This window comes from Tachyglossus aculeatus, chromosome 2 (assembly GCF_015852505.1).
Source record: "Tachyglossus aculeatus isolate mTacAcu1 chromosome 2, mTacAcu1.pri, whole genome shotgun sequence".
Classification (NCBI taxonomy): domain Eukaryota; kingdom Metazoa; phylum Chordata; class Mammalia; order Monotremata; family Tachyglossidae; genus Tachyglossus; species Tachyglossus aculeatus.
The window spans coordinates 35,557,898-35,581,252 of NC_052067.1; the positions used below are offsets into that span (position 1 = coordinate 35,557,898).

Below are 23,355 nucleotides of genomic sequence, written 5' to 3' on the forward strand. Positions count from 1 at the left end.
TCTATTCTATTTATTTTATTTTGTTAGTATGTTTGGTTTTGTTCTCTGTCTCCCCCTTTTAGACTGTGAGCCCACTGTTGGGTAGGGACTGTCTCTATATGTTGCCAACTTGTACTTCCCAAGCGCTTAGTACAGTGCTCTGCACACAGTAAGTGCTCAATAAATACGATTGATTGATTGATTGATGCCACCCATTCGAACTTGTGGTCATCCTCTCTACCCAGCCTGCACTGCCCAGAATCCAGGATCACATCTTGTGTTCTCCATATGTCTAGTGCAGTGCACTGCCTAAAGTTAACACAAATACTTTCCCCCTTTCATTCATTCATTCACTCAATCATATTTATTGAGCGCTTACTGTGTGCAAAGCGCTGTACTAAACGCTTGGGAAGTACAAGTTGGTGACATATAGAGACGATCCTCCTACCTCAGTAGTTCCCCTAGCTCTGCCTATAAATATGTGTTTTCACAGAGCATTTCGGCTACAGCGCTGTTAGGAGATTAGAGAATGTATGCCCAGAAACACGAGCTGGCTTAGACACAGGGTGTGTGGTATCAGAAAAAACAGTTTGTGCATAGGCTAACAAGCGTATGTCACTGTGACTACTACGGAACAAGTTTTCTTTAACGTGGGATTTCTCAGAAATGCAACCAGTCATATAGGAGAGCCGGATGTATTTGGACAGTCCCCTGTCTCTTTGCTACCAAATTACACATATGGTAATAATAATAATAATAATGGCATTTATTAAGCACTTACTATGTGCAAAGCACTGTTCTAAGCACTGGGGAGGTTACAAGGTGATCAGGTTGTCCCACGTGGGGCTCACAGTCTTCATCCCCATTTTACAGATGAGGTAACTGAGGCCCAGAGAAGTGAAGTGACTTCCCCAAAGTCACACAGCTGACAAGTGGCGGAGCCAGGATTTGAACCCATGACCTCTGACTCCAAAGCCTGGGCTCTTTCCATGGAGCCACGCTGCTTCTCTAATATCCACTTCCACTCTCAAAGTGATACCAGAGCAAATTTCTGGGTGCCTGGCTATCTTCCCCTCTGCCCTGGGTCCTAACTTTGGTCCCAATCCTAAGATATGCATGTTCATGCCACAAAATCAACCAGTCCAAATAGCACGCAGGGACTGTTTCCAACCTGATTCACTTGTATCTACCCCAGTGCTTGGTGCAAATAAACATTTAGCCAATACCCTTAGTATTATCATTAACTCGGTTTCAGTGTCTCAGCAGCTATCTACCCCAGGTAACCCAGTCCAAGCCCCCAAAGCAGGAATGGAAGTCCACAGAGGTCAACTTGCCTAAAATGGGAGTCTCAGGGTGAGGAGAGGAAGAATGAAAATCTACATCATATACTATACGTGAATTAACGGGGTCAGAGATCTGGCTTTGACGTATCTAGTTTTTACGGTGCATGTAGAAGCACAGTGATCTAGGCCTTATAATAATAATAATGGCATTTATTAAGCCCTCACTATGTGCAAAGCACTGTTCTAAGCGCTGGGGAGGTTACAAGGTGATGAGGTTGTCCCACGGGAGGCTCACAGTCTTCATCCCCATTTTACAGATGAGGGAACTGAGGCCCAGAGAAGTTAAATGACTTGCCCAAAGCGGTGGAGCTGGGATTTGAACCCATGACCTCTGACTCCAAAGCCCATGCTTTTCCACTGAGCCACGCTTCTCTGCATTAGCCCCTTCAAATCCAACCATTCCCTCTGTGCTGTTTTGTTTCTAGGCCTGTTGTGAGCCCACTGTTGGGTAGGGACTGTCTCTATATGTTGCCAACTTGTACTTCCCAAGCGCTTAGTACAGTGCTCTTCACACGGTAAGCGCTCAATAAATACGATTGATTGATTGATTGATTGGACTATCTCCAAACCACCTTGCTTAAGCGAACAACACTAACTCTGACACTAGAATCCCTAGGAGTGGCAGAATACGAACAGAAGGAACATAATGGGCTTTCAGGCCTGGACTTCTTTTTGTCTGGCCAAGAGGCCATTTACTCAAAGTGGGCACATCACGTATCCTCCTCTCTCCTGTTTCATCCTAAGTACCCGTCTATCTGTTAATCGGGAAATTTGGTTTGTTAAGGTGTTGAGACAGGAAGAAGCCAGTTCAGGATTCCTAACCTGCTTATCAAGAACGTTTGCCCACCAGATCCTTATAATGAAGAGAACCAGGCAGGGCCTAATAATCACCCCAAGTGGAATTCACTGCTGTTTGTATTAAGGTAGATGCAGTCATTAATGCTCTTCGATCACATGACGCTAGGATGCTGAACAAACTGTATAGAAAAGAAATTCTGTATTGTTTGAAGTTGAGCTGGCCTTGACTAGCAGAGGAAACTCTGCCCGTCAACCATCTCTCCCTACTAATGCTAGAGGAAGTGCTAGTGGTAATAAACTTATCCTTGATATACCCTTTTGAACACAACACAGAGTTCATGAAGCTTTCTTCCACAGCAGTGTGGTGATGTGACTCGGATGACAACGGCAGTCTGGCCAATCCGTCTATCAGTGACCCCCAGGCACGTGAGCCCAATGTTGGATAGGGGCCGTCTCCATATGTTGCCAACTTGTACTTCCCAAGTACAGTGCTCTGCACACAGTAAGCGCTCAGTGACTGAATGAATGAATGCAACCAAAAAGGTAAGAGACCTTTTGAAATCTCTAGCAGGGTTCCTAGAGAGGAGGACTGCGGCCATCTGACCAAATGAGCTTACGTCATCCAACCGCTTGGCAGAAGGTAGGTTAGACACAAGTGAGGAATTTGGTCCTTTTAATAACACAGACGGGATTTGGAATTTTCAGATGACTGAATGCCAGGGAGTGGCACGGGGTGCCCAACTACAGCAAGGCACAGGGCGCCAGGTTAATGTGTGACTGGTTGGGCCAAGTGGGTTTGGTGGAACCTCATGAACACAACAATCAATCAATCAATCGTATTTATTGAGCGCTTACTGTGTGCAGAGCACTGTACTAAGCGCTTGGGAAGTCCAAGTTGGCAACATATAGAGACAGTCCCTACCCAACAGTGGGCTCACAGTCTAAAACGGGGAGACAGACACAACAGAGGTTGTTACTTTTTCATCCAGCCTGTCTGCCGAGACTGCCTCTCGCCTGATACCTGTTCTGTGTCCTCCCCACCGAGGCACACACAAGCCTTCGGTCAGAGTCCAGAGTCACTTTGCAGGGTGTCAAAACTGCAAGTTGTAGATAACCCTTCAGCTGAATAGCTTCAGGGTATCAGAGGGCATCCAAACTGCTTTAATCCTCAGGAAATGGAAAAGGGAAGGTCCAAAGAGGTACCTCTCCCACCAGAGGGAACTCTGGTTTATTAGATGTAAATTCATTATGAACCTAAAACTTGCAAGGTCTTAGATAAACAGAACTTAATACCCGGAATAACCCTCCTAAACAGTTCCCCCCAGATGGAACCACTGATTTAGATTTAAAAAATAGTTCACCTTCACGGAGTATTAGAGTCAAAAAGAATAATAATAATAATGGCATTTGTTAAGTGCTTACTATCTGCAAAGCCCTGTTCTAAGCGCAGGGGGATACAACACGATCAGGTTGCCCCACGTGGGGCTCACAGTCAATCCCCATTTTACAGATGAGGTAACTGAGGCTCAGAGAAGTTAAGTGACTTGCCCAAGGTCACACAGCAGACGTGGCGGAGCAGGGATTCGAACCCATGACCTCTGGCTCCAAAGCCCGAAAGAAGTGAAATTGACCAAGGTATTAGAGTCAAAAAGAAGTGAAATTGACCGAGGTCAGGGGGATTTATATTTTGATTGGTATGACGAAAATTTTAAAAGGCGCCTGCAATCTCGAGTGAGGAGTCTTAAGGACTCCCGGGAGAAAATGAGAAAAAAAAAAATCAATGTTCTGAATTCCAGCTCATTTTGACTCGTTCTGTCTAGCTCCAGGCTCCTGCTGCCAGGTGTAAGTATGATCTTGAAATCCAGATCTTATTGACCGGTGACAGATTTGGCAGTGGGATCCTCAGGACAGAATGACCCCAACAGAGTGTTCACACACCTAGAAAAGGAAATCCCCAGTAAATGAGCAAAAGACCAGACGAATTATGATGGGCGGGTTGTGTGGGGAGGGTGACTATGAGGAGGATCCTTTTAAATTTCTGCCAGGCCCAGAGCTGCCATCTCTGGGACCCCTATACATCTCAGAGTGGCAAGCCAATTCACAGTACCCCATCATCAAAAGAAAGGGATCCAGTGAGACTTTTGAGCAAATAATGACCAAACTCACTGGGGAAATCTTCATTTGTATTTACCCGACCTGGACTCCTGTCCTCCCAGAGTCCAAGTAATGAGAGCTGCAAAATGGGATCACATCTGGGGTGCTTCTGGGATTAAAGTATATGTTTAGATCAGCACTAAACAAGTTTAAATTGCAGGCACCAAACCAGCCTCTCGTGAAAGATCAGTGTTTATATGAGAGAAGCAGCGTGGCTCAGTGGAAAGAGCCCGGGCTTTGGAGTCGGAGGTCACGGGTTCAAATCCCAGCTCCGCCAGTTGTCAGCTGCGTGACTTTGGGCAAGTCACTTCACTTCTCTGGGCCTCAGTTACCTCACCTGGAAAATGGGGATTAAGACTGTGAGCCCCCCGTAGGACAACCTGATCTGCTTGTAAAGAAATAAATAAATGATGGCATTTATTAAGTGCTATGTGCAAAGCACTGTTCTAAGCCCTGGGGGGATACAATAATAATAATAATAATGGCATTTATTAAGCGCTTACTAAGTGGAGACCTCTGGAAGCTCTGAACATTATTCTTAAAAATTCTTAAAAAATCAGAGCAACCCATATGACTCCATGACCCTATGTCACATTCTCACTGGGTTTACTCTATTTATTTATTTATTTATTTATTTTACTTGTACATTTCTATCCTATTTTATTTTGTTGGTATGTTTGGTTCTGTTCTCTGTCTCCCCCTTTTAGACTGTGAGCCCACTGTTGGGTAGGAACTGTCTCTATGTGTTGCCAATTTGTACTTCCCAAGCGCTTAGTACAGTGCTCTGCACATAGTAAGCGCTCAATAAATACGATTGATTGATTGATTGATTTAAAATGTCAGGCTGTGTCCTCACAGTTTCTCATCCAAAATGCTTCCCAAAGTATCTTATGTACCTTATTACTTCAGCACCAACTCTTCTATACAGTAACTCTCCCTCTCTTGACCGAAAGCTCATTATGGGCAGGGAACATATCTGCTAATTCTGCTGTATGGGACTCTCCCAAGTGCTTAATACAGTGCTCTGCACATAGTAAACCCTCAATAAATACCACTGATTGATTTGCTGTTTTAATCTGTTTCCTTCTCTCAGCAAGTCTTGAAATCACCTAGTTAGTTGGAGGTAATCTGCGACTGAGGCATAGGGGTAGGAAACCTAACCAACTTTCCTTTCTTATTTGGAATAAGAAAACCCCTACGGGGCTGGGGCTATCAATTTAGAAGGTCTACAGATATTTGAGGGCAGGCACCTCCTTCAATCAAAAGCAAGGTCTTGCCTCCCTTAAGCAAATGATTAACTTGCTTTATTATGAAGTGTGGATAAACACTGTTGGGAAAACTAGTTCTCAACTGGTTAAGTGTGAAACTGCAAAGGAGGTAATTGAGAGGGGAGAGTTTGCAACTGCTCTTTCAGGCTAAGCCTGCTTGTAGGAGTCCTGATCTAATTACTCTGTCACGAATTCAACTGCAGATTTGCTTATTTGGTAAGAGGTACATAAGTAAGTCAAATACCTTCTGTCATCTTCGTGCCTGGCCGGTATAAACATGATAGTTTGAACAATGAAACCGAAATAGCATGGCTGAGTGAAAAGAGCCCCGCACTTAGAACAGTGCTTTGCAAATAGTAAGCGCTTAATAAATGCCATTATTATTATTATTATTTGGAGTCAATGGTCATGGGCTCAAATTCCAGCTCCACCAATTAGCTGTGTGGCTTTGGGCAAGTCACTTAACTTCTCTGTGCCTCAGTTCCCTCATCTGTAAAATGGGGATGAAGACTGTGAGCCCCACGTGGGACAACCTTGTAACCTCCCCAGCGCTTAGAACAGTGATTGCACATAGTAAGCGCTTAATAAATGCCATCATTATTATTATGTTTATGTTTACTGTGGAACTAACAATGTGTGGTAAAAGAAAAAATATAAGAAAAACATGTGTACCTTTCCTATATAATGTTGGATGAACTGAAATATGGAAATTGGGTAAAGAGATGTTGTTCTGAGTGAGAAGGTGATACCAGGAATTGGAAAGGGAAACTTTGAAGTGATAATTAAATCTGGATTTTTTTCATGAATGGGAATTAAAAAGAGAACCTAAGGAATCTGTGTTGGATGCCAGGAAGCCTACAGGGTTACACAAACATCTTCTAGACTGTGAGCCCACTGTTGGGTAGGGACTGTCTCTATATGTTGCCAACTTGTACTTCCCAAGCGCTTAGTACAATGCTCTGCACACAGTAAGCGCTCAATAAATACGATTGATTGATTTGATTGGGGAAAGGACACGAGAGTGGGACATCTCCTTATATGACTAGGGATTTTAGAAACCCCAGCTTTCAAATGGTCATTAAGGGTTACCTGGAATAGGATTAGGCTGAGAAACTTTGTCCGAGAATCTTAAAGAGTCTGGGATAAGGGGGGTAGCTGCACACAAGGAAAAATGTAGTTGCTGAGCAGTGGAAATTAAGTGTATTAAGAATGGGTTTGATCTGTTCTTTGCTTATCTTTTGATTCAAATGATTATTAATAGAAAATGTCCACTGTGTTAAAGGTTAAAACAATGAAAGCCCTGACAAAGAAACCCTTATCTTTGGGTCCCAGTGAGCAGCCCAGGGAGGCCCTCCCATGGGTTTGTTCAAGCTGTGTTGGTCCAGAGACATGGGGTCAACTTTCAATCAATCAATCAATCAATCGTATTTATTAAGCGCTTACTGTGTGCAGAGCACTGTACTAAGCTCTTGGGAAGTCCAAGTTGGCAACATATAGAGACGGTCCCTACCCAACATTGGGCTCATAGTCTAGAAGGGGGAGACAGAGAACAGAACTTATTAACAAAATAAAATAAATAGAATAGATATGTACAAGTAAAATAAATAGAGTAATAAATACGTACAAACATATATACATATATACAGGTGCTGTGGGGAAGGGAAGGAGGTAAGGTTGGAGGGATGAAGAGGGGGAGGAGGGGGAGCAACTTTCACTCCCTTGCTTATTTTAGCCCAGCTCCTGCTCTTGTGGTGGCAGGCCTCCACCCTCGCTTGCGTGCAATAGTCACAGCCGCCGCTGCCTATGCAGTGGAAACTTCCACCACCCTCATTTTAGGCTCTTTACTTTCTGTTGCCATCCTCCAGGGCAGTTGTGACCCTTTTAATAATAATGATGGCATTTGTTAAGTGCTTACTATGTGCAAAGCACTGTTCTAAGCACTGGGGAGGTTACAAGGTGATCAGGTTGTCCCACGGGGGGGCTCACAGTCTTAATCCCCATTTTCCAGATGAGGTAACTGAGGCCCAGAGAAGTGACTTGCTCAAAGTCACACAGCTGACAATTGGTGGAGCTGGGATTTGAACCCCTGACCTTTGACTCCAAAGCCCACTGAGCCACGCACCCAACTCTTGTTACTGTCCTGATTAACCAAGTGTGAGAGGTTACTTTTGGGCTCAGCTCCACATCACCTACATCACATCATCCATCACATCACCTAGTGACCTAGTGCTCTAAGCTGAACCCAGAGTCCTTAATACCCACTCTCGAGGCTTAAATTCTGGGCACATCAGCAGGTTACTGATGACGTTTCCCGAGGAAGTGCTCTGGCAGAAATTGCCTCCAGAGAGGCCCCCCTTTCCTCTCTCTGCTCCTGTTGCTGGAGTTTTCTCTGCCATTTGTGAACCCTCTTTGGGAACTATGGGTGATGATTTCTTTTCAGGACGCTGCCTCTGCCCCAGAGCAGTCTACCTGGACATCAGCATGCTACACCCACGTCCCTTCAGGTTTTGGGTTGCCCCTGATGCCCCCGCAACCATAGATTGCTCATCTGACCCACGCATTGAGCCGTGCAAGCCAAGAGGAATAACTGCATCCTCGAAAAAGCTTTGGTTTGCTCCCTCGTTTCGCAAGATTGAGAGACAATATAGCAGCTTGATCTGTCAGACTAAAAGCTGCTCCTCTGCCACCCCAGGGATCCTTTGTAAATATCCAAGTTGACATCATTCAAATGCTCAAATGCTGTCATTAGGCACTACACACCGATATTTTTCCAAATAGATCGAGGCATACCGATGCGCACAGGTGAATACTAAATCCACAGGTAAACACAAGCAGCGTGGCTCAGTGGAAAGAGCACGGGCTTTGGAGTCAGAGGTCGTGGGTTCAAATCCCAGCTCCGCCACTTGTCTGCTGTGTGGTCACTTCACTGGGCCTCAGTTCCCTCATCTGTAAAATGGGGATTAAGACGGTGAGCCCCACGTGGGACAACCTGATTACCTTGTATCTTTCCAGCGCTTAGAACAGTGCTTGGCACATAGTAAGCACTTAACAAATGCCATCATCATTATTATTATCATTACTATTATTATTAAGGAGCAGATGGTTTGCTGTCCGATTATTGTAGATCATTAATAAGTGAATTCAGAGTTATAGTACCCAGGTCCAGGAGGTCCTCCCAGAGGAGCCCAACTCACCCTAGCATTCTTTATAACCAGGGGATTGCGTACAAGTCAAGGTCAGTCAATCTTATTTATTGAGCACTTACTGTGTGCAGAACACTATACTAAGCGCTTGGGAGAACACAATAGAAGAATAAAGAGACAGATTCCCTGCCGAAAACAAGCTTACAGTCTGGGGGTTAGACAGCCACACCCTGATCTGTGTTCTCCACTGAGGAATAAGGCCAAACGCCAGGGAAAGGGGGAAGATGAAGAAATGGTGCTGCTTCTCAAACAAAGGTCCACAAAACAAAAGGACCCCCTGGCACCTCGGTGGAGTGGACCATTTCATCGTCAAGTGCCGGAACCTGAACTCCCGGATCCACGCCTCTCACTGCAAGAAAACTGCCACTCCTCCTGAGACGGGGATCCCACACGGCTAACAGCAGCAGCTCGAGTGACCGTACTGTGGAAGGACCCAAACGCCTACTGGGACCTGAAAAGACTGCCGGAATAATTGGATTTATTTGTCTAATCCTCATTTTTCCTTTGTATTTTGGCTAGAAAATGAAACGATTAATCTTTGGTTTCAGACTATGTAGTTTGCCCCCACCCCCTTGTTAGGCCAACACGTTCCTCTCTACTTTGATTCAGTATGCTGGTGACCTTAATATAAGTAATCGTTGCGAATGTGCCCGAGTACCTCACCGTAGCCCAGGGGGAATACCCACGCTTCCAGTCTCTTGGAACCTGACTGTTTACACTATTACGTGGCTCAGTGGAAAGAGCCCGGGCTTTGGAGTCAGAGGTCATCGATTCAAATCCCGGCTCTGCCACTTGTCAGCTGTGCGACTTTGGGCAAGTCACTTCTCTATGCCTCAGTTCCCTCATCTGAAAAATGGGGATTAAGACTGTGAGCCCCACGTGGGACAACCTGATCACCTTGTAAACTCCCCAGAGCTTAGAACAGTGTTTTGCACATAGTAAGCGCTTAATAAATGCCATCATTATTATTTCTTCCTCCCTTCAACCTTGTAAACTTCCCAGAGCTTAGAACAGTGTTTTGCACATAGTGAGTGCTTAATAAATGCCATCATTATTATTATTTCTTCCTCCCTTCAAAGCCCTACTGAGAGCTCACCTCCTCCAGGAGGCCTTCCCAGACTCTCCCCGCCCCATTCCCCCACCTTACCTCCTTCCCCTCCCCACAGCACCTATATATATGTTTGTACAGATTTATTACTCTATTTTACTTGTACACATTTACTATTCTATTTATTTTATTTTGTTAATATGTTTTGTTGTCTGTCTCCCCCTTCTAGACTGTGAGCCCACTGTTGGGTAGGGACCGTCTCTATATGTTGCCAACTTGTACTTCCCAAGCTCTTAGTACGGTGCTCTGCACACAGTAAGCACTCAATAAATATGATTGAATGAATGAATGAATGATCAGCAGTACAATGGCTGAATACAGCTGGTCTAAGCAGATGTGGAGGGTAGGAGAAAATCGCCATCAAATCTCCACCAAGCAGAATCTATCTTCTAGGTAACTGGGTTCCAGACGTGGATATATGCTATCACGACACTGGAACCTCCTCAAACACTTCCATTTCTGTAGGTAACAATACCTGCACAACCACACTGGACTGTACAGTCCAGTCTGCCTATATGTCCTTCTGCCATATGTCCTTCTGTGGAAATGGGACTCGTTTGTGGAGATAAGGCCTATCTGCAATTGCCAGGAAATTGAACGTCACCCGTAAGCACTTCCTTCAGGAAAACTAAGGAATCGCCGGGCGATATCAGAAAACAAAGCAAATTCTTTTCGAACTTGACTCCCGTCTACAGGATCGCCTGAACTATTAGAGCAGCTGGAGTCCTCTCAAAAATCCTGGAGGAAACGGCAAATGATTTGGGAATGCTGAAGGATGAGCAGGCTGCCGTTCGGACTCTGGTATCGCAAACCAGACTGGCTTTGGATTAAACCATAGCTAGCCAAAGCGGGGGGATACATAAGCTTATCGGAAAAAGAATATCGCACTTACCTCCTGATCGTGAGGGTGACGTGAGCACCACCCTGACAGACACACAACGCAGTAAGCGGCCTCCGTGACGCTAACAGTGATGACTTTTGGGGATGGTTTACTGGATTGTTTGAAAACTTTGGGGTCAGAATTTGACTGCTTGTTGATGATATTGATTACCTTTCCTGCCCTCCGTCTTATGTGATCTTAAACTGCTGCCAACAGTTGCACAGACAATGAATTGAAACAATGAGGAGGCTCAAACTGGCCTATGCCAAGGAGCATGAGGAGGAAGAGAGGCTGGATAGGGATGCTCAGGGTATGCTGGGGATCAGACCATAAGACTTCCAACCCCAACCTCGAAATGGTCTTTTGCTGCCAGTTGCCCAAACCTCAAGATCTGACTGCAAAAAGACTCCCCTGGGGAGCAGAGGCTGGGTCTGGAGCAATATGAGTCCTGGAAACATGGCTCCTTGACTCCTCCTTGGAGTCAAGCACAAAGCGGGAGAATGCAGAAGCATAGTGGTCTACAGATTTATTACTCTATTTTACTTGTACATATTTACTATTCTATTTATTTTGTTAATGATGTGCATCAAGCTTTATTTCTATTTATTCTGATGACTTGACACCTATCCACATGTTTTGTTTTGTTGTCTGTCTCCCCCTTCTAGACTGGACGCCTGTTGTTGGGTAGGGACCGTCTCTATATGTTGTCAACTTGTACTTCCCAAGCGCTTAATACAGTGCTCTGCACACAGTAAGTGCTCAATAAATACAATTGAATGAATGAATAGTAAGTGCTCGATAAATACTATTGATTGAATGAATGAATGAAATTAGCCCCTTCTCATCCAACCATTCCTTCTGAGCTGTTTTGCTTTTAGACTTGTTTGATCCTCTTCTAAACACCTCGTTTAAATGAACAATAATACCTCCAGTGACTAGAATCCCTAAGAATGGTAGAATACCAAGAGACGGAATGAGACGGGCCTTCAGGCCTGGACTTCATTTTTTCTGGCCAAGCTGCCACTTATTCGAAGTGGGCACATCACATATCCTCCTCTCTCCTGTTTTGTCCTATTCAGGTGTCCGTCTTATCAGGAAATTTGGTTTGACAAGGTCTTGAGACAGGAAGAAGCCAGGTCAGGATTCCTAACCTGCCTATCAAAAGCGTTTGCCCACCAGAGCCTTATAATGGAGAGAACCGGGCAGGACCTAATTATCACCCCAAGTAGAATTTACTGCTATTTGTATTAAATAGTAGTAATAATAATGGCATTTATTAAGCACTTACTATGCACAAAGCACTGTTCTAAGCGCTGGGGAGGTTACAAGGTGATCAGGTTGTCCCGCATGGGGCTCACAGTCCTATCCCCATTTTATAGATGAGGTAATTGAGGTCCAGAGAAGTTAAGTGACTTGCCCAAAGTCACACAGCTAAGTGGTGGAGCAGGGATTTGAACCCATGACCTCTGACTCCAAAGCCCGGGCTCTTTCCACTGAGCCACGCTGCTTCCTTAAGGTAGATACAGTGATTTGTGCTCTTCAATCATGTGTGTAGCTAGGATGCTGTACCAACTGTACATAAATACCATTATTACTATTATTATAATAAAGCAACTCTGTATTGCTAGAAGTTGAGCTGGCCTTGACTTGTAGAGGAAACTCTGCCTGTCAACCACCACTCCCTATTAGTGCTAGAAGAAGGGCTAGAAGTAATAAACTTGTCTCTGACATACCCTTTTGAACACAACGCAGAGTCCGTGAAGTTTTCTTCCACAGGAGCCTTGGATGGAGACGGATAGAGTGAGTAGAAGTAGTGGTTTCAGCTAGCCCACGTGTGGGGCAGGGCTCCTCAAATACTGCCCAACCTGAAAAAAAAAGAGCAACCATGAGTACAGCCAACAATTTTGAAGAAAATTCTATTATTGAGCTGCTTTTATCGCCTTCCCCTCACCTGATTTGTCCCTTTCCTCTGGTTGCTGCTAAACTTTTCCATCAGTGGCATTTATACAGAGCAATGTACTATCTGCCTCTGAGAGTATAACACAAAAGAATTAGTGGACCTGTTCCCTTCCCTGGGGGAAGGGAAGGAAGATGATCCATTACTAGTTCATCTCCTTTCCAATGTCCACCTCTTTTATGGCTTCGTTCCCTTGGGGTAAAAAAAAAAAAGGTGAATAGGTTTGGTTTTTATATGTCTGGTTTAATAAAAGCAGACATACTAGCCATACTAGGCATTGAAATGCGGGCAAAGGAACACGTTTCTACTTTTCATCAGAGTGGATGGGGAATGTATTTTTTGAAGGGCTTGTTGTTTGAATTTGACAACTTGTCAAAGAGGCCTGAGTAATTTATTAATTGGGAAGATCCCCAAGAGGGAGGCAGTAGTGAAGGAATGCTCCATCACTGTACCTGTACGGGGATTTTTTTAAAAAAAATCAACTGAGGATGTGTATGAGTGGGGAAACCAACACCCTCTGTAGCTTGGAGAAATAATTGGGACCGCTTTGCCCTCTGTAACTTCTGGGATTGTTTCTGAACGTTTCAATAAGTAGACCAGTCACGCCATGTGATCAACTGAATCCTATTCAGTGCCTCCCATGAAAATGGAAAGGCGCTCCAACAGTTTCCTCTCCAAAGAGATGCTGAGGAGCCTCCAGGAGCATGGATTCTCCAGAAGGCAAGGTAGAGATCAATTCTTGTTGTATTAACAAATGTTCCTTCAGGAGCACCTCGGCATTATACACATGTCCCAAAATGAAAACTTCCATGTCAAAAGATGGATTGTGGTGGGTATCCCCACCATTTTGGATGACACTAAGCTCTTCTGGGTAGTGAAATGCCGTGCAGTTTGGAAAAGCTTGCTGAGTGACTGGGTGGAAAAATAGCAGATGGGCTTCATTGTGAGTAGGTATAAGGTAACGCATAGAAAAAAAAATCATCCAAATAATTTACACGATGATGGCATCCGGGATTATAATCACTACTGAGAAAAGAAAGTCATCTTGACTATTCTATTAAATTATCTGTCCAATGGACTGCAGCACCTCCAAAAGACCAACTCGTTTCTAGCCACCATCAAGAAGGGACTGAAAAACAAACACATCATCATCATCATCATCAATCGTATTTATTGAGTGCTTACTATGTGCAGAGCACTGTACTAAGTGCTTGGGAAGTACAAATTGGCAACATATAGAGACAGTCCCTACCCAACAGTGGGCTCACAGTCTAAAAGGGGAAGACAGAGAACAAAACCAAACATACTAACAAAATAAAATAAATAGAATAGATATGTACAAGTAAAATAAATAAACACAGTTTTGCTCTGTGGAAAACCATGCCATGCCTGCACCTAGAATACAGCAGGTAGCTCTAAACATAACAGAGCTGGAGAAGGAATGGAGAAGAGCAATCAAGATACTCAGAAAGATGGAGAAGCTTCCAGCTGAGGCTGGACCGTCAATATTAGGAATCTTCAGCCTGGAAAAATGAAGCCTCATAAGGGATAAAACTGAAGTTTGCAAACTCATGAATGCTGTGAATAGGGTGAACAGAATTATACTGCCGTTTCACCTATAAATATTAATATGGTCTGAAAAAGAATAATAAACCCATGATTTTTAAAAATTAAGCAAGAAATAAAACGATCCAAAGAATCTGGGGAGAGAAAAAGAGAGATCTGATAGTCTGTCAAATGAAACCTTGCAATCCATCAATTTACTTTAAATACTGCATGGGCTCCAATAGGCCTTTGATTTCAGTACAGTGCTCCGCACACAGCTCAATAAATACCACTGATGATGAGGACAATGGTATCTTCAATGACTGAAAGCACACTAATGGGTGTTATCAGAAGACACATCTTTATTCGCCCTTTCTTATCAAACCACAACTTTTCCATTTTTCTCCCCTGCACACATTCCCGTCATTCATTCAATCGCATTTATTGCCTTTCTCTGGGTTTATTTAATTGCCTTTGTGGACCTACTGGGTGAAGACTGCCTAATAATTCCAGTCTCTGACTCACTGCCAGTTAATAGTAACTTCCAAGAAGTTGGTGGAAGTGATGACCAAGGAAAGCATGAAGATCCAAATGCGTCTTTTCATTTGAATAGTACAGTGCTCTGCACACAGACGGCATTCAGTAAATATCATTGATTGATTGAGTGAATGAATGCAAGCATCCAGTTGCATGAAAAGGGTAGAAATGAAGAGAGGGGGAAGTGATCACTAGATGGCAATCTATCTTTAGGAACGGTTTACTGCAAGGCAGAAATGTTTTTCCTTCACAGTTATTGCAGGGTTTACTTGGCACTAAAACAGTTACCAAGCAAATAGCATGGCCCTTTGTTCATGGCCAGCCATATGTCATGCTCAGAAAGGTCTCCAACAAAAACAAATGCCTCTTTCCTGAATCATCCAGAGTTCGTACGTTTCTTGGTGTTAACCGGAGGAAATGCCGCAACTGTCCACACAAGTGTTCTTGTAGTTCAGAATCAGTATCCTTACTCAGATATGAAAAAAAATCCAGTGGCAGAACTGTTTTAACTACTGGGAAAGGTGGGCATTTTCCCAGAGCTCACAGTCCCGGTCAAGAGGCTTGCCAAAGCCCATTGAACTGTGTACCTTTCATTCTTTCCCTTAATCAATTCTGTTGGGCCTCTGCTCCAATCCAAAAACATCCAGTGGCAGATGGAAGGCAGAGGTGAGTGCACAAATGGGAACAGTATGGGGAGGGTGTCCTGACCCCCCATGATCCACACGCAAACCCAAAGAGCTTTACCCTTATTCTATCCACAGGGACAGGTCTCCCGTGCATATTGGAGTCAACCTCTGGTACCTAGACTGCATACATTCCAACTGAATAACAACAGGAAGCCAGTAGAAAAGACAAAAATAGTCCCTGGATTATGGACAACGACAAAGGGAGAAAATAAGGGTTAGTCCCGGCTTTCACGTTTTCTCAAATTGCAAGGGTGGAGAAATATTCTGTAAGAATATACACAGCTTCGAGCAGGTGAAAATAGCTCAGACAGAGCAACATCCAAAGTGATACTCTCATGTCGGCTTTGCTGTGGGACACATGAGGAAAATGGATAACATTAGGATGCCCATACAGCTGCTCAATGTTGAGCTAAAATTGGGAAACCAAAAGCAAGGAGGGCAGGGAAAACCTTTTACAGGTCATACAGTTGATTGTATGGAATAAAAGCGGTGGTCCAAGTGCTGAGGAGGGCCCAAGTAAAAACACAAATCCACCGAGAAATAGATGGACTATAGATGGACACAGAAATAGATGGACACAGAAATAGTTGGACTAGATGGACATAGATGGACAATGCTTCAAGAAGGTGACTTTTCAGCACCATGTTGGGGTGAGGGGGAGGAGGAGGAGGAAGAGAGAGGAGGGAGGAGGGAGAAGGAGGGGGTGGTGAAGCAGCATGGCTCAGTGAAAAGAGACTGAGCTTGGGAGTCAGAGGTTGTGAGTTCTAATCCAAATTCCACCACTTGTCTGCTGTGTGACCTTGGGCAAGTCACTTAACTTCTCTGTGCCTCAGTTCCCTCATCTGTAAAATGGGAATTAAGACTGCGCTCCCCACATGGGACAACCTGATCACCTTGTATCCTCCCCAACACTTAAAACAGTGCTTGGCGCATGGTAAGTGCTTAACAAATGCCATTAGTAGTAGTAGTAGTAGTAGTAGTAGTAGTAGTAGTAGTAGTAAACTGGTCTTCCACATTAAAAAAAAAATCCTCCGTTGTACCCCTGTTCACTCATTTTACTTATGTCCCAGGGGAAGCAGCATAGCCTATGGAAATATTTTGCCAATCTGGCCTACCAACTGTCATAGTGATGATTCCCTGGATGGAATGAGTGTGAGTCTTCTGATGAAGGAAGCTATCAGTGTAATGGGTCAAATTATTAGCATGAAACTTCCCAGAAGCAAGAAAGCATGAAGACAAAGGCTACAATCAAGAAAAGTAACTGTTCTGGTTAAATAATTGGTTTTTAGTGTTAAGCACTCATTAAGAATGCTATTCTCTACATTAGGATTCTTGTCTAACTTGGTGCCTGAAGTTCGAGAAGTTCTGCCTTTTGTATGCAGCGTATAACAAAACTCTTATATCCTGAATGCCAAAAAAGCAAGTTTCAGATTATGCTACATTTTCCTTTCCTAAAGGGGACTAGAAATCGCCAATAATGTATTCTCCCAGACAATCTGGAGGCCCATAAGAGAACCAAAATTAATCTTATCAGTCTGATCCCAAATTATTACAGCGACATGTGTCATTTCCAAAGACTTTTTGTTCTGAATGAACCAGAGGCAGGGAATGTGTGCCCTATTAAGATAAATGTATGCTTTATTCATTCATTCAATCGTATTTATTGAGCGCTTACTGTGTGCAGAGCACTGTACTAAGCGCTTGGGAAGTACAAGTTAGCGAAATATATAAACGGTCCCTACCCAACAATGGGCTCACTGTCTAGAAGGGGGAGACAGACAACAAAACATCTAGACAGGTGATTTCTATTTTGGAAACCAGTATTATTTTTCCCTCACAGAAATGAGGACAATTACACAAATGGAAAAGAATACATTTCCAATTTATTGCCCAAATGACCATCATTCATTCAATCATATTTATTGAGCGCTTACTGTGTGCAGAGTACTGTACTAAGCGCTTGGGAAGTACAAGTTAGCGAAATATAGAAACGGTCCCTACCCAACAGTGGGTTCACTGTCTAGAAGGGGGAGACAGACAACAAAACATCTAGACAGGTGATTTCTATTTTGGAAGCCAGTATTATTTTTACCTCACAGAGATGAGGACAATTGCACAAATGGGGAAGAATACATTTCCAATTTATTGTCCAAATGACCACCTTCTCTGAATCTTTTCTTTCAGGTTAATATAAAGGAGGTGATTGGCCATAGGATTTGGAAAATACCACAGAGCAAATTGATTTTTCAAACAACTGACTTCGTTCTAGTGTAAGAGTTCTTCAGATACCACAAACATTTCTGAACAGATGTCTGAACACTTCCTTCTTTTCCCCAGTCTACTCCACCAGAAAACAAACAAAGCTCACTGTCATAGCTGAACTCTGGTGATGCAAGGAAAAGAGACGGGAATCACCACACCTGTAAGTACAACTACTTATCTTGAGTTTCAGGCCTGGCTGGTTCTGCTCCAAAGTGTATCATTATAGAGGCATATAATCTAAGTACTATCATGTCTCAGGCCATCATTTGGGTAGGGATGCTGTGAAGCTTAAATCATATTTTAAAAGGCTGTATAAGAGGGGGGAAAGAAAGCATTATTCAGAAGATGGCACAGACTACATTTCTCATACCTACTCTGCACTACATTTCGAGAAATTAACCCAGAAAACTATGTGGTTGTGGGCTTAAGGCGTGGCTCAGTGGAAAGAGCCCGGGCTTTGGAGTCAGAGGTAATGGGTTCAAATCCCAGCTCCGCCAACTGTCAGCTGTGTGACTTTAGGCAAGTTACTTAACTTCTCTGGGCCTCAGTTACCTCATCTGTAAAAATAGGGATTAAAACTGTGAGCCCCCCCGTGGGACAACCTGATCACCTTGTAACCTCCCCAGCACTTAGAAAAGTGCTTTGCACATAGAAAGCGCTTAATAAATGCCATCATTATTATTATTATTAGAAAAATAGCACCAATTTTTATTCTTCATCCAGATCTCAATCAGTGGCACTTACTGAGTGCTTACTCTGGGCAAGGCACTGTACTAAGTGTCCTCCCTTCAAGGCCCTACTGAGAGCTCACCTCCTCCAGGAGGTCTTCCCAGACGGAGCCCTCTCCTTCCTCTCCCCCTTGCCCCTCTCTCCATCCCCCCATCTTACCTCCTTCCCTTCCCCACAGCACCTGTATATATGTTTGTACATATTTATTACTCTATTTATTTATTTTACTTGCACATATCTATTCTACTTATTTTATTTTGTTAATATGTTTGGTTTTGTTCTCTGTCTCCCCCTTCTAGACTGTGAGCCCACTGTCGGGTAGGGACTGTCTCTATATGTTGCCAACTTGTAATTCCCAAGCGCTTAGTACAGTGCTCTGCACACAGTAAGTGCTCAATAAATATGACTGATTGATTGATACTAAGCATTTAGTACACTTGGCATCTCCCAGTGCCTCTCTATATTCTGAGCATCACTGAATTCCCAATAGGATAGTATTTGATTTTTTAAGAACTTGACTGGCCACCCAAACTCTGACCTACACCTTATAATGTGATGGGGAGATGAAACAGCCTACTGGGGCTATGTCATCATTGCTGCAGATTTCTAATAGAAAAAACACATTGCTTTTCAAGTGGTGGACATATTGAGCAGAAGTCCCCCAAATAACTGGCTAATTAGGAGGGTAGAGACCACAGTGGCTACCAAGGCTACTCCCCTGGCAACTGTCCGCTGTTCTATGCCTTTACTGGCCCAGCATCAGCACTATGAGGCAGTCACTTTGGCCATAAATAATAGTAATAATGATGGCACTTGTTAAGCACTTACTATGTGCAAAGCACTGTTCTAAGCACTGGGGGGGATACAAGGTGATCAGGTTGTCCCACGTGGGGCTCACAGTCTTCATCTCCATTTTACAGATGAGGTCACTGGGGCCCAGAGAATAATAATAATAATAATAATAATAATAATAATAATGGCATTTATTAAGTGCTTATTATGTGCAAAGCACTGTTCTAAGCACTGGGGGGGATACAAGGTGATCAGGTTGTCCCAAGTGGGGCTCACAGTCTTCATCCCCATTTTACAGATGAGGTCACTGAGGCCCAGAGAATAATAATAATAATAATGATGGCATTTATTAAGGGCTTACTATGTGCAAAGCACTGTTCTAAGCCCTGGTGGGGGGGGGATACAAGGTGATCAGGTTGTCCCAAGTGGGGCTCACAGTCTTCATCCCCATTTTACAGATGAGGTCACCGAGGCCCAGAGAAGTGAAGTGACTTACCCAAAGTCACACAGCTGACATGTGGCAGAGCTGGGATTAGAACCCTTGACCTCTGGCTCCCAAGCCCGGGCTCTTTCCACTGAGCCACGCTGCTTCTTATGGTGTTAACCTCCCCACTGGGAATAAGACTAGTAGGGATGATGGACTGCAAATGATGCTGCCAAACTACTAGCACTATAATCAATTCCTTCACGCAGGTTCTTGGTCCTTTAGTCTTTGAAGCTGATTCTTTGTGTATGATGGGAGGCACCATCATGAATACGACTGAATGAATGAATGAATGAATGAGACACCACCATGCTTCAGGGTACTCATGAGTTAATGCAGCTTCTAAAAGGTGAGTAATCTGTTCTCAGGGAATAGCTTAGGCATCCGTAGAATCTGGCTCAGTATGCAGTTTTGTCGAGTGCCCGTGATGCTTCAGGCATGACGCGTGAGTTAGATACAGGTCCAGCCTTATAGCTTAATTGGGTTCCATCTGAATGACATTTGTGGAAGCACAAAGGTCAAGATCCTGCTTTTGACCACCTTTCTCTCTGGCTTTTCCTCTGCCTAAGGCCCGCTTGACCACTTTGGGTGTGCCTGATGGGTTGACTGACTCAAATTGAACAGCCAAGCTCAATACAGTCCAAGTTACTTCATCTGCAAAATGGGGATTAAGATTGTGAGCCGCACATGGGACAACCTGGTCACCTTGTATCCACCCCAGTGCTTAGAACCGTGCTTTGCACATAGTAAGCGCTTAACCAATGTCATTATTATTATTATTCATTCAATCATATTTATTGAGCGCTTATTGTGTGCAGAGCACTGTACAAAGCGCTTGGGAAGTACAAATCAGCAACGTATAGAGACGGTCCCTACCCAACAACGGGCTCACAGTCTAGAAAGGGAAGACAGACAACAAAACAAAACATTAGACTGTGAGCCCACTGTTGGGTAGGGACTGTCTCTATATGTTGCCAATTTGTACTTCCCAAGCGCTTAGTACAGTGCTCTGCACATAGTAAGCGCTCAATAAATACAATTGATGATGATGATGATGTAGACAGGTGTCAAAGTCGTCAGAACAAATAGAATTAAAGCTATATGCACATCATTAAACAAAATAGAATAGTGAATATGTACAAGTAAAATAAATAGAGTAATAAATCTGTACAAATGTATATACAAGTGCTGTGGGGAGGGGAAGGAAGTAGGGTGGGGGGATGGGGAGAAGGAGAAGAAAAAGGGGGCTCGGTCTGGGAAGGCCTCTTGGAGGAGGTGAGCTCTCAGTAGGGCTTTGAAGGGAGGAAGAGAGCTAGCTTGGCGGATGTGTAGAGGGAGGGCATTCCAGGCCAGGGGAAGGACGTGGGCTGGGGGTCGATGGTGGAACCAGGCGAGAATGAGGTACAGTGAGGATAATATTATTATTAATATTAATATTATTATTATCTGCTATATGACAGGAACTGCTACATGCAGGTAATGAGGATGATATTTGTTGCACACTTACTATGTGCCAAGCACTGTTCTAAGTGCTGGGGTAGATACAAGGTAATCAGGTTGTCCCAAGTGGGGCTCCCAGTCAATCCCCATTTTTCAGATGAGGTAACAGGCACAAAGAAGTTAAGTGACTTCCCCGAAGTCACACAGCAGTTAGGTGGCAGAGCGGGGATTAGGACCCACAACCTCTGACTCCCAAGCCTGTGCTCTTTCCATTAAGCCAACTTGTTGCCAACTTGCACTTCCCAAGCGCTTAGTACAGTGCTCTGCACACAGTAAGCGCTCAATAAATACTATTGAATGAATGAATGAATGAAGCCACGCAGCTTCGCACTTCTCATTAACAGGTATCTGTTAATGAGGTACATGTACAGGAAGGCAGGCGGATGGTTATTAACCGCTTTGCAGATTCAGCACAGTGCTACGATTAAGTAAACCTGAAAAAAAATTCAAGTTATGTATCAACACACTCAGGCCATCCTACTCAAAACCAAGATCTTCATCAACAGCACAGAACGCTTTCACTGAATTTTGCTACCAAGGTATCATCATAATCACCAACGGTATTTATTGAGCATTTACATTCGGGGAAAGTGTCTATTAATTCTGTCGTATTGTACTCTCCCAGGCACATCATACAGTGCTCTGCACATAATAAGTGCTCAGTAAATACCAACTGCGATTGCTGGGTGCAGAGCACTCTACTAAACACTTGGAAGAATACAATACAGCAGAATTGGTAGACAAGGAGCTTACAGTGTAGAAATGCACTTATAATGATGGCATTTATTAAGCGCTTACTATGTGCAAAGCACTGTTCTAAGTGCTGGCACAGTTCTAAGCGCTGAAGTCTAGAGGCAATGCACCATCCAACGATGCACAGATAGTCTTCTAGCCTGTGAGCCCACTGTTGGGTAGGGACCGTCTCTATATGTTGCCAACTTGTACTTCCCAAGCGCTTAGTACAGTGCTCTGCACACAGTAAGCACTCAAATACGATTGAATGAATGAATGAAAGATAGCTGTAGAAAACAGAAGCAACGAATAGAGTCAAAGAAGGGGCTTCAAAAGGTAATTCAAATTTCAGTTCAGTGTACTTATAATAATAATGATGGCATTTATTAAGCACTTACTATGTGCAAAGCACTGTTCTAAGCGCTGGGGAGGTTACAAGGTGATCGGGTTGTCCCACGGGGGGCTCACAGTCTTCAGCCCCATTTTACAGATGAGGTCACTGAGGCCCAGAGAAGTGAAGTGACTTACCCAAAGTCACACAGCTGACAAGTGGCGGAGCCGGAATTTGAATCCATGACCTCTGACTTCAAAGCCCGGGCTCTTTCCACTGAGCCACGCTGCTTCTCTATATAACCTGGTACCAAGTAAATAAATGAAAGCCAGATTTTTTGTTGTTGTTCAATGGTACTTTGCAGTAAAATCTAACAGGTTGAGTCCTTGAGTTCTGATCCACAGCTTACTCAGATTTGTTGTAGGCCCTCCGCCTCACATGTGAGCCCACTGTTGGGTAGGGACTGTCTCTATATGTTGCCAATTTGTACTTCCCAAGCGCTTAGTACAGTGCTCTGCACATAGTAAGCGCTCAATAAATACGATTGATGATGATGTGATGTCATCTCTATGGCTCAGTTGCTTCGAAAGTACAAAGTTATCAGTAAATTACACAGGGGTTTCAATCCTATTATTATTATGGTACAGCGCATAGAACAGTGCTTTGCACATAGTAAGCGCTTAACAAATGCCATTATTATTATTATTATTATTATTAAGAGCTTACTTTGTGCCAGGCACTGCTCTAAGCACTGGGGTAGATACAAGTCAATTAGATTTCATGTGAAGGAACAGATTTGATGAAAAGAATTTGGATAAGTTTTAGCTTTCTTTTGCCAACTCCCCTGTTTCACGAGGAGAGACTTTGGAAGACATTTTCCGGGTTATCACATGAACAATTCCACCTATCTTAATGACCTATTTAGCTTAGAAGCCCACAAGAATCGGGTCCGGTCCAGAAAAATGGAAGAAAATGAAAATGTGCCTCAGAGCTTTCTCATCTAGATGTAGGGAACGTAGGCAAACTGAAGATGGAAAGACCATAAGTTATGAATGTTTGGTAGAAAT

The 23,355-nt window shown here is 43.7% G+C and overlaps 1 protein-coding gene across 2 annotated transcripts in view; it reads right to left on the reverse strand.

Moving 5' to 3' along the window:
* Positions 1 to 23,355, reverse strand: part of CPNE4 (copine 4) — a 526,299-nt gene that overhangs the window by 445,336 nt on the left and 57,608 nt on the right. Inside the window, exon 2 of one of the 2 annotated variants that reach the window (XM_038762604.1) lies at positions 12,467 to 12,598. The gene's annotated coding sequence lies outside the window, so the exon portion shown is untranslated. The remainder of the gene's footprint in view (positions 1 to 12,466; positions 12,599 to 23,355) is intronic. The other variant, XM_038762594.1, reaches the window with a different exon arrangement.